This window comes from Taeniopygia guttata, chromosome 23, assembly GCF_048771995.1.
Source record: "Taeniopygia guttata chromosome 23, bTaeGut7.mat, whole genome shotgun sequence".
In the NCBI taxonomy this organism is placed as follows: domain Eukaryota; kingdom Metazoa; phylum Chordata; class Aves; order Passeriformes; family Estrildidae; genus Taeniopygia; species Taeniopygia guttata.
In genome coordinates this window covers 705,394-715,686 of record NC_133048.1, presented here as the reverse complement: position 1 = coordinate 715,686, position 10,293 = coordinate 705,394, and positions in this window count along the sequence as shown.

The following is a 10,293-nucleotide window of genomic DNA, read 5'->3' as shown; positions in this document are numbered from 1 at the left end:
AGCTCATGAAAAACTGCCATGAAATCCCACTGCACAGCAGTAACAATCCTGGCTTCTAAACACTGAGTGCCCTGCCAGAGGGCTGGCAAACCCAGATCCTGCTGGGCAGAGGCATCCAGATGCCACATCTGCCACGACAGATCCTCTCAGAGCAGGTCTGCAGGACACCAGCCCCAGCCCAGCCCCCCCATAAACCGACTCTTTTCCAGAAATGAGCACCTGCAGGACTCAGAGACATCCATGATGGAGACTTCACTCTGTCTTGGTTGGATGAGTCCTTATTTGCCTGGAGCAGAGGGCTGCAGCTTGGTTTTTCTGGATGAGCAGTCCAAGCTGGGCACAACAGAAGGATGCCAGGCTCTGCTCCCTGGGCACAACACTCGGGACTCTCCTGTCCCCACCCTCCCCGTGGCTCTCTGGAAGGGATGGTTCTGTCTCTTGGGAAAGAGCCATGGGAGTGGATGCTGATGCTGGGGAGAAGCAGATGAGTTTGTTTTCCATTCTCTGTTGTTGTGCAATGGCCCCAGCGCTGGAGACACTTCCCACTCCTTTCTCTTTGCTACTGAGCATGGGGGTTGAACGACAATACGTATTGTCATTTATAAGCTCTGTAGGACCCTCCTGGGACCCACGTACATAAATCTTGGGTTTGCTTTAGCATTCCTTTTTCCTTTTGCATCCTCGCAACACAGCTTCTGCCTGTCCCGCCTGTCTGCAAGCCTGAGCTTTTCTGCAGGATTTGGAGTCCTGCTCCCCAGAAGGTCGCTCTGTGCTGCTGCCATGCTCAGCTGCTCTTGCTCCAAAGGGAAGGCCTTGGGAATGAGCTGCTAATGCAGCTTGGCCTGGCCGAGTCCTGCTGCGGCTGCCAGGTGCCTGAGCACAGCACACACAGCGGGCACTGCCGACAGCTGACAAAAACGCCAGCAAATTCCCTTTTTGGCTCTGTATTCCCTGTTAAATTTTGATGGGATTTCCTCAGCACCCAAGAGCTCGGTCACTGGCAGAGCCGAGCGGGAAGACCTGCTGCCCGGAGGGGACCGGGCTGGGGACCGCCTGGCTCCCCGGTGCCACCAGCCAGGGACAGCTCCCCGGTGCCACCGCAGGCGGTCGGGCCGCGGCTCCCCGGGGCTGCCGTGTGCCCGGCCGGAGGTGACTTTGGCGTCCCCGCCGCGGGGACATCGGCTGATGTCGCAGGATTTCCTCCCCGCGCCGGGAGCGCACAATAGCGGGGACAGGCTGCTCCGCAGACACCCTAATCCCTTGGCGATTGTGCCGCCTTTCGGGGGGTGACAATGGCTCAATGAAGGTTTGCAAGGTTAGCAGGAACGTTAATCCTTACAGAAGAAAAATGTGACAATTACTTAATGCCGCGGCTGGGAGCTTTTGTGCAGCCCTTCTGGGCAGTGTCTCATGGACAGGCGCTGCCCAGGGCAGGCGCTGCCCGCTACCTGCGACAAGAGGCGGCTGCAGCCGCTGCTGCCACATCTGCCCGGCCTGGCCCGGCTCCTGCTCGTCCCCTGGAATTCCCGTTCGAGCGAAGGAGTTTCTGCCATCACCCAGTGAAAGCACAAACAAATCCACGGCCAGAGCACAGGCGGCTCTGGGGAGTAGCAGAGCTTTTTGTTGTCTCAAGTTAATTTCCAGAAAATCGGGTGTCTTTTACAATTCAGAAACGCTGCAGAAGAAATGCAGCCGGGGAGCGGCTGCGAGAAGAGCGTGGAGGGCACACGCCTGCCAAGCTGCCCCGGGGGCACGGTGGGGAACAGGCAGAGGAGGGGCAGGGGGAGGGAGGGAGGGGGTTTCGAGGGGCTGGGGACAAGGGAACAGCAGAACCTTGGTGGCTGGACAGTGATCCCAAGGGTGTGTGATGGCACCATCCAGGAGCAGGGGAGGCAGCCGCTGTCCTGCAGAGCGGACCTGCCCCACGGTCCCGGGCTGTGGGCTCGGTGGGGCAGGGGGAGCCCTGGGCTGGGAGAGATGCGCTAGCAGCCGCAAGGCTCACTTGGGGCTTTTGTTTAGCTTCAGCATTAACTCCAAGCTGAATTTTGCGAGTGCAATTGTGTCGGTGCAGAGCCCCGGCCGCTTCCACGGGACGCTCCTTCTGGCACCGGGAGTGGCCGGGAGGTGGAGGAACGAAACACCCTCGGCGCTGCCAGCCCAGCGTGTGTGCGGGGAGCCGGGACAGCCGTCCGGGGATTTCTCCGGCTGCAGAGCCACTGAGGCAAGGGAAGGAAGGGATAAAGCACCGAGATCACAGACGAGATCCCGCCTGCTCGCCCAGGGGCAGGCGCAGCACCACAGCGCGCCCCGCCAACCTGCTCCCGGCGGCGCTGGCCCGAGTGTCGCCGTGTGTCCCCGCCTGACCCCGGAGCGCGGATCGCCGGCACCCGGGACACCCAGGACAGCTGGGACACCCGGGACACCCGGGACAGCCGGGACACCCGGGACACCCGGGACAGCTGGGACAGCCGGGACACCCGGGACACCCGGGACAGCTGGGACAGCCGGGACACCCGGGACAGCTGGGACAGCTGGGACAGCCGGGACAGCTGGGCCAGCCGGGACAGCCGGGACACCCGGGACAGCTGGGACACCCGGGACACCCGGGCCAGCCGGGACACCCGGGCCAGCCGGGCCAGCCGGGACAGCCGGGACAGCCGGGACAGCCGGGACAGCCGGGACACCCGGGACAGCTGGGACACCCGGGACAGCCCGGACAGCCGGGCATGGCCAGCACACACACAGCGACCCCGCAGTGCTGCCTGCTGCTCCAGCCATCCTGGGGCAACCTCTGAGCCCGGATAGAGGCGAGCACGGTTCCAGGTGTCCCTGCGTGAGGCCGGCAGCCCGCAGCTCATCCCCGCTGCCCTTGGCTGGCTGCACGCCTGGGATGTCACCAAAACAGCGCCTCGGAGGGAGGGGAGCTGCCAGAGGCTGACCCAGATCCCCGTGGGGCTCCTGAGAATTGTTCCTTCCCTCCCTCACCTGTCCCTTCCCTCACCTGTCCCTTCCCTCCCTCACCTATCTTTCCCTCCCTCACCTGTCCCTTCCCTCCCTCCCCTGTCCCTTCCCTCCCTCACCTGTCCTTCCCTCCCTCACCTGTCCTTCCCTTCCTCCCCTGTCCCTTTTCTCCCTCACCTATCTTTCCCTCCCTCACCTGTCCCTTCCCTCCCTCCCCTGTCCCTTCCCTCCCTCACCTATCTTTCCCTCCCTCACCTGTCCCTTCCCTCCCTCCCCTGTCCCTTTCCTCCCTCACCTGTCCTTCCCTCCCTCTCCTGTCCCTTCCCTCCCTCCCCTGTCCCTTCCCTCCCTCTCCCATTCCTGCCCCCACCCCACCTGGGCGCCCCGGGCAGGGCAGGAGGCCGGGAGCGGAGGGGCAGCAGGGTGGGCTGTGCCCGCTGCTGGCCCTGGGCCCCTCCTCGGTGGGCGAGCAGCCGCCCAAGTGCCCCCTGCCCATCCCCGTGGCACCGTGCGTGTGTGCGCTCTGGTGGGTGTGTCGGAGCCATCGCTCAGGCACTGCGGGCGGAGAGCGCAAATCTGCCTCTGATTAAATCGGCCCTTTGTAATATAACCTATATGAGGCTGCACTTAACACCCATCATCGTGAGGAAAGCCCAGGCTCTCTTCCAGCCGCTCGGGCTGCGTGCCTCCGGGGCAGATCTCCCAGGGACATGAAACTGCCGGGGCAGGAACTTGGATGCATTTCTGTGCGGATTCTTCCCCCTTCTAGAGAGGCACAATGGGGCTTTGCATGAGTGATACAAACATGCCAGTTGTACTTAAGGTTGACAAATAATGTAAACCACACAATCTGGTTTGAGGGAAACGACTTCACCACAATTTATTTTAGTGCTTTAAACATCACGCCAAACTCTGTAGTGAATTGCTAAATTAATGCCGGGCTGCCATCTAAATAGACATCTTCAGATCACAAGCATGTTATAGGGGGAATGGTTTCCTTTGAAATGGTTCCCACAGCTTAAAGGCTGCGCAGAGAAAAAATGTGCCCAGGATTCAATTGCTGCCAACATGTGGTGGCCACATTTCTCCACTGCTATTGGCCAAGATGCGCAGCAAAGCTGAGGAAGCATCATCTGAGGTGGATAGATAAACTGGTGACTGCAGAGACAGGGGATGCCATGAGCAGCTCACTCTGAGGAAAGGGTAAAGCCAAAGAGCCTCTGCTCCAAGCTTGCAGCCTGGAAAAGCGTGCCCTGCCCAGGAAGGCATCTGGTTGTCCCCATCACACGTTTTCTTGGCTGCTTGGGATGCAGCAGAGCCCAACAAAAGCACAGTGGACGTGTCCTCCACTCTCAGTTTTACGTTGGTGATGCTCTCAGCACTGCTGCGCCCTGCTCTGGGCTGTGGCACCAATGGCAGCTCCTGCAACTCCTGACACCTCCTGCCAGATGCCCTTGGCATGGGGAGCTGGAACTCTGGGGCCAGTGCTCCCCACAGGTTCAGGGAAGGGACAAATGAGACCAGGACATCTTCCTTCCAGCTGAAGGAGCTGGGGAGGTTCATGGTGGGTGCTCAAACCCCACATGGGCTTCACATCTGCACTTCAAACTGGACATACCCCAGCACCCATTGACCAAGGGTGGCCAAAGGATGAGGAGACAAAGCAGAGGGAAGGGAGCAGTCATTTGGCCCCTGGCAAGTTGGGGCTTGTTTCCCCATCACCAGCCTGAAGTCCATCTTCCATGATTTCGTGGCTCAGTCGCTCTTTCCCCTTATGGTTTCCTTCAGCTGAGCTGGAGGAAGAATAAAGAAATGTCTCTCTGGGCCCCAGCCTCTTACAGGGCTCATAAATATGTCTCTGCTTAAAAACTCAAGGATTAATTAACTCATGAGTATCTCCTCACCAAAGCTCTGGGAAAGAGCACCCTCCTGCGTGGGAGGCAGCACATCTGTGGGAGGTTTCCCTGGGGCCTCTCCCCTTTCCATGATGCCTGACCGGGATGGACCCGGAGCCCAGCGGTGCCCCCCAAGAGCAGTCCCGGCCTGGCACTGCCGCTGCGTGCCAGCTGTGCCCTGCGGGGCCCCGGTGCCACGGGGCACCTGGGTGGCCATCAGCAGCGGCTCCCAGGCCGTGCTGCCGTGTTGCCTTTGCAGTGTTTCCAATTAGGTGCCTGACAATGCCCAGGCCTGGTGGTCCCTCATAAATTCGGAGCGCTGACGGTGCCATGGGAAAGTTTGGGCCACGGGGGTGGTGCCTGGGGGTGCATCACGGGGCAGGGCTCTCCGGGCACACCAGCCCCAGCCCTGCCAGAGCAGCCATCCCCTCTGCTGGGGTGGGTGAGCCCTGCCAGCGGCTCCCACCTCGTCCCCGTGCCCTGTCCCCCTGGGGAGCTGCCAGCGCCTCGCTGGGTGCCCCTTGTCCCCAGAGCTACGGGACAGGCGCTCCCTGCTGTCCCTGCCTGCTCTGGAGGCAGCAGGCACGGGGCAGGCAGCTCAGGGCACTGCTGGGTGGTGGGCAGGAGCTCGTCCCACCCTGGCTGCAGCTCTGCCTGCACCCCTGACTGCATCTCTGCCTGCACCCCTGGCTGCACCTCTGCCAGCACCCCTGCCTGCACCTCTGCCAGCACCCCTGCCTGCACCTGTGCCAGCACCCCTGCCTGCACCTCTGCCAGCACCCCTGACTGCAGCTCTGGCTGCACCCCTGACTGCACCCCTGGCTGCATCTCTGCCTCAGCATTTGCTCGGGCTCTGCCTGGCACCGGCTCTGCACCCAGAGGTCCTGTGAGCCCATGTGGGCACCCTGGCAGGGAGCTGGGCTGGTCCGTGCCCCCAGGGAGGGCAGGGGGGTGTCTCCAACAGGCATCTGCTCCTTGGCACGGCGTGTCAGCCCAGCCATCGCTGCTCTCCGAAGAGCAGAGCTGCCAGGAGCCACTCCTTCTGCAGCGGGTCTCTGCAGAGCTGCTCCCAAACAAACAACTTTTGCAACATGTTTTGTTTTCCACCATTGCATTTAAAAAGTAAATAAATTAAATTCATTTTGCTGCCACTTCACTATGTCAAGTGTAACCTGAGCGCTGCTGGCCGGGGGAGCGGCGCACGGTGCGAGGCCTCCCCAGCTGGTGCAAGGCTGCCTGGCTGTGCTGGGGCCTGAGAGCCGTGCAGGGAGGGACCTGAGAGCTGAGCTGGACCCTGCTCCTGATCTGCTCTGCCCTGCTCAGTCCCAGGGGGAATGGCCCTCATGGGGAGCTGGTGAAGGACCGGTGCTGCAGGAGTGTGGGAGTCCAGAGCTTCCCTCTGGCTGCCCTGGCAGGTCTGGGACCCTGGCAGGGGTCAGGAACCCCCCTGGACAGAGCCCCCAGAGACACTGGCTGTGATCTCTGGCCATGGAAAAGAGTTTTCAATCTCACAGGATGAATTACCAGCTCTGAGTGTTTGATATAAGTAATAATTAAGTGTGGCACGGGTGCAAAAGTAAAATTTTAGGATTCTAGATGAAGGGTCCAAAGGGGACAAGATGGAGGAAATTGGGTGTGCCTTGTCCTTTTTCTCCTTCTTCATACCCTCCATGTTTCACTGTGGTGTTGGCATTTTTCTGTTGGTTCAGGCTGGGGACACACTGTCCAACGTAGGTGACAGATATTGGCACGTTATTGTAAATCCAGCACAGGTAGTTTGTGGTATTTAATGTTTGTACCATCCCACTGAGGGCAGAGCCCCACACGCTGCCCTGCAGGACAGAGCTGCGGCAGGGCAGCAGAACATGTTAGAGATAAACAGAATAAACACCCTTGAAACCAGCACAGACCAATTATGGCTTCTGCTTTGGCAGTGGGGCTGACAGACAGAGACTTTCTACAATCTCAGAATCATCAACACCTCAGATTCTGACACAGGACAGGGGTGCAGGGAGATGAGATACCCAAGCTGGGCAGGGCCCATCCATTGCACACAACTGCAGCTGAGGCTGGTTGTTCCCACGCTGTCCCCAGGCTTCTCTTCACTCTGCTGAATCACTTCACCTTCTTCACAGGGTCTGCCTCAGGCTGCACACATCCATCCCAGGCTGCTGTGTGCCACACGGGCTGTGCACAGTGTCACCCACGGGGCACAGTGTCACCCACGGGGCACAGTGTCACCCACGGGGCACAGTGTCACCCACGGGGCACTGACCCCAGCAGGAGATGGCCCCAAGGGCTGTCACTGCAGGCAAATGATCTCCCTCAGCCAGGTCCTGCTCTGGGTGGATGAGACACTCTGGGGACATCTCACTGCCAGTCCATGCCTGGCCTGAAAGCATCTCCCATGGCCACACTCGCCCTCCCCCAGGGGCACAGGGATTTTGTCACCCACCACCCCCAAGGCAGCCCCCTTGCTTACCCAGCCCCTTGGGGCTGCCGCCTGTGGCCAGCAGCAGAAGAGGCAGGGGATGCCCAGTCCCAAACTGGGCATTGCCCTCTTTGCTGGGGCTCTGTGGGGCTGCACAGCCCCGCTGGGTGCCCCTGTCCCCATGGCAGCGTGGGGACAGAGCAGGCTGCACTGTGGCTCGGGGCAGTACGCTCCAAATCCCCACAAACGAGCAGCAGGGAGGGAAGCGTTTGCACTGGCAGCACCATCCAGAGGCCTGGGTTTTCTCCTCGCTGGGAGGCAGCTGTCTGCACCCGGGACAGACCTTGGTTACTTTGGCACCGCCGCCAAAGCACCCACTGATGTCATGTGAAATGGAACTTGGCCCTGGGTGCCAGAGGACCCAGGCTGCTTCCAGCTGGCCTCCTCGCTGCTTCTCGCACTGGCTTTGGGACATAATTAATTTTCTCTGTTGGAAGGGTAGTTTCCAGCTAAGCAGGGATCCTCTGGGTTTAAAAGTCAGCGAAAGTGATTTCCAAAGCACGGGACACCCTTTCCTCTCAAGAGCTGGCTTGGAGAGGCAGCAGCAGCACTCCTCGGTTCTGCCTGCCTCAATGATGTGCTGCTTCATTTTTGGACGAGCCAGTCTGGCTTTATCAGGCACCTCTAGACACAGCCTGGTTCTCTGCAGCACCGTGGCACACGGCTCTCCACGGGGACAGCTGTGCTGACAGCTGGGTGGCCCTGAGCAGTGGCAGTGGCTGCAGACCAACAGTGGCTGCCTTCTCCTTCTTCCACAGAACTTCTTCCTTTGGCTTCTGCACTGCCTGCAGCAAGGCAAAAGGGAGAAACTGGAAGCCCAAAGAGTTACTGCCCATTTTCAGCTTCAGCCCCAGCTGTGGGAGATGGCAGGTTGGGTACCCGGCATCAGCTAGGCCTGAGAAGATCATGGTGCCCAGGGTGTTGTCCCCATCTCCACCCTGGTCACTTGGCTTTTGATGAGACAGCCACCTCCATCCCATCCCATCCCATCCCATCCCATCCCATCCCATCCCATCCCATCCCATCCCATCCCATCCCATCCCATCCCATCCCATCCCATCCCATCCCATCCCATCCCATCCCACCCCATCCCACCCCACGGTCAGGCCCCATGGGTGCTCCCATCAGGTTCTCCTCAGAGCAGGAGGAGAAGAGGAAATATTGCATCAAACAGTTTTAGCAGAAAACATGCGAGTGACTTTTTTAATAATGACATCCAAATGAAAACAACGTGGGCTTCAAAGTCTGTCCTCGGGGTGCTTTGTGGTTCGCAGCTCTCATTTCTGACAGCAAAGCTCCTTCCCACCCCAGGGAACGCACCCAGGAGCACCAGCCCCTTCCTGAGGTGCCTCTGGCCACTCAGGCACACCGAGGGGCCACGATCCAGGCACGGAGAGTGGCTGCTGGCAGGGCCTTGCTGGGACACCAGGGGTTCTGTCACTGCCCAAATTGGCCATTCAGCATCTCCCTCAGCCCTGCCCTTTGCCAGCAATGCTGGCGAGGATCTGCACGGCCTCGGCTGTGGCTGCTCCAAAGGCCATCTCCTGTTACCGAAAGGCAAATGTTGATGTTTGAGGAGGGGAGATGCTGATGAAAATGGAGCTGGCTCTGTTTGTTTGTCAAAGCAGCTATTTTAAACAAGTTCTGTTCACACAGCTTGCAGATCGGAAGGAAGTTTTCCCAGCCATAATATCCTAGCTCAGCGCTGGGCAGACAATGGTTCAGCAGTTGCCCGGGATTAGCTGGTGAAATCACCCTGTGCAGCCTGGGAAGGGCGTCTGGGAAAGGGCAGCACTGGATTTTGTGCTGGGGAGGTCGGGGGGGTCAGGAGCTGCCCAGGGAGCCGGGTGTGGCATGACAGGGGCACAGCCAGGCTCAGAGCAGGGCAATGTGCAGCTGCCCCAGCGTGTCCTGGCCAAGAGCTTCAGGACAGCCCTCCCTGGCTCCTCACATCCCTGTGTCCTGCTTTTTTTCTCAAGGAAAATGCTTAAATGCAAAGCAGGTTTCTGTTAAGATATTCCCAGAGCAGCAAGCCTGGAAACAGAGCACCTTGTCACCTGCAGTGTGACGGGGAGAGGTGCCCTGCTCCCCGAGCAGGGGGAGCAAGAGACCCCATCAGAATATCTGCCTGTGCCCTGAGCCCTGTGCCCCGTGCCCTGTGCCCTGATCCCTGAGCTGTGTGTCCTGTGTCCGGTGCCCTGAGCTTTGAGTCCTGTGCCCTGAGACCTCTGCCCTGAGCCCCACACTCTGTGTCCCATGCCCCATGCCCTGTGCCCTGAGGCCCACACCCCGTACCCTGTTCCCTGAGCTCTGTGCCTTGTACCCTGTGCCCTGTCCCCTGTCCCTTGTCCTCTGTCCCCTGTGCCCTGTGCCCCATGCCCTGTCCCCTGTGCCCTATTCTCTGTGCCCCATGCCCCATCCTCCATGCCCTGTCCCTGTGCCCTGTCCCCTGAGTGCCATACCCTGTGCCCTGTCCCCTGTGCCCTGTTCTCTGTGCCCTGTCCCCTGTCCCCTGAGTGCCATACCCTGTGTCCTGTCCCCTGTCCCCTGTCCCTGTCCCCGTGCCAGGGCTGCCCAGCCACCCCGGCTGTGCCGTCAGGGCCGCTGCTCCCTCAGGAGGGCAGCCGGGGCTCGGGGAGGGTGGCGGAGGCGGCAGTGCCAGCTCCTTTATTCACTGCAGCCTCGTACACAAATAAAAGCTTTACAAGCTTGCTGCGAGCCTTTAAAAACGCCGTTTAGGACGTGTCGTTTGCATTGTCTGACTCGGGCTGCTCTGCACCCCGGCTGAGCACAGGGGCACTAAAAACTGCTCTCCATGTCCAACCCAAATGAGTTTATTTTATTTGCAGGGCAGGGGCAGCTCTCACCAGCTGTGGCACCCCCGTGCCCACTGCGGACGTGGCATTGTGAGTTCCTTGTGAGCAGCCTGGGGTCACCCAGGGGACA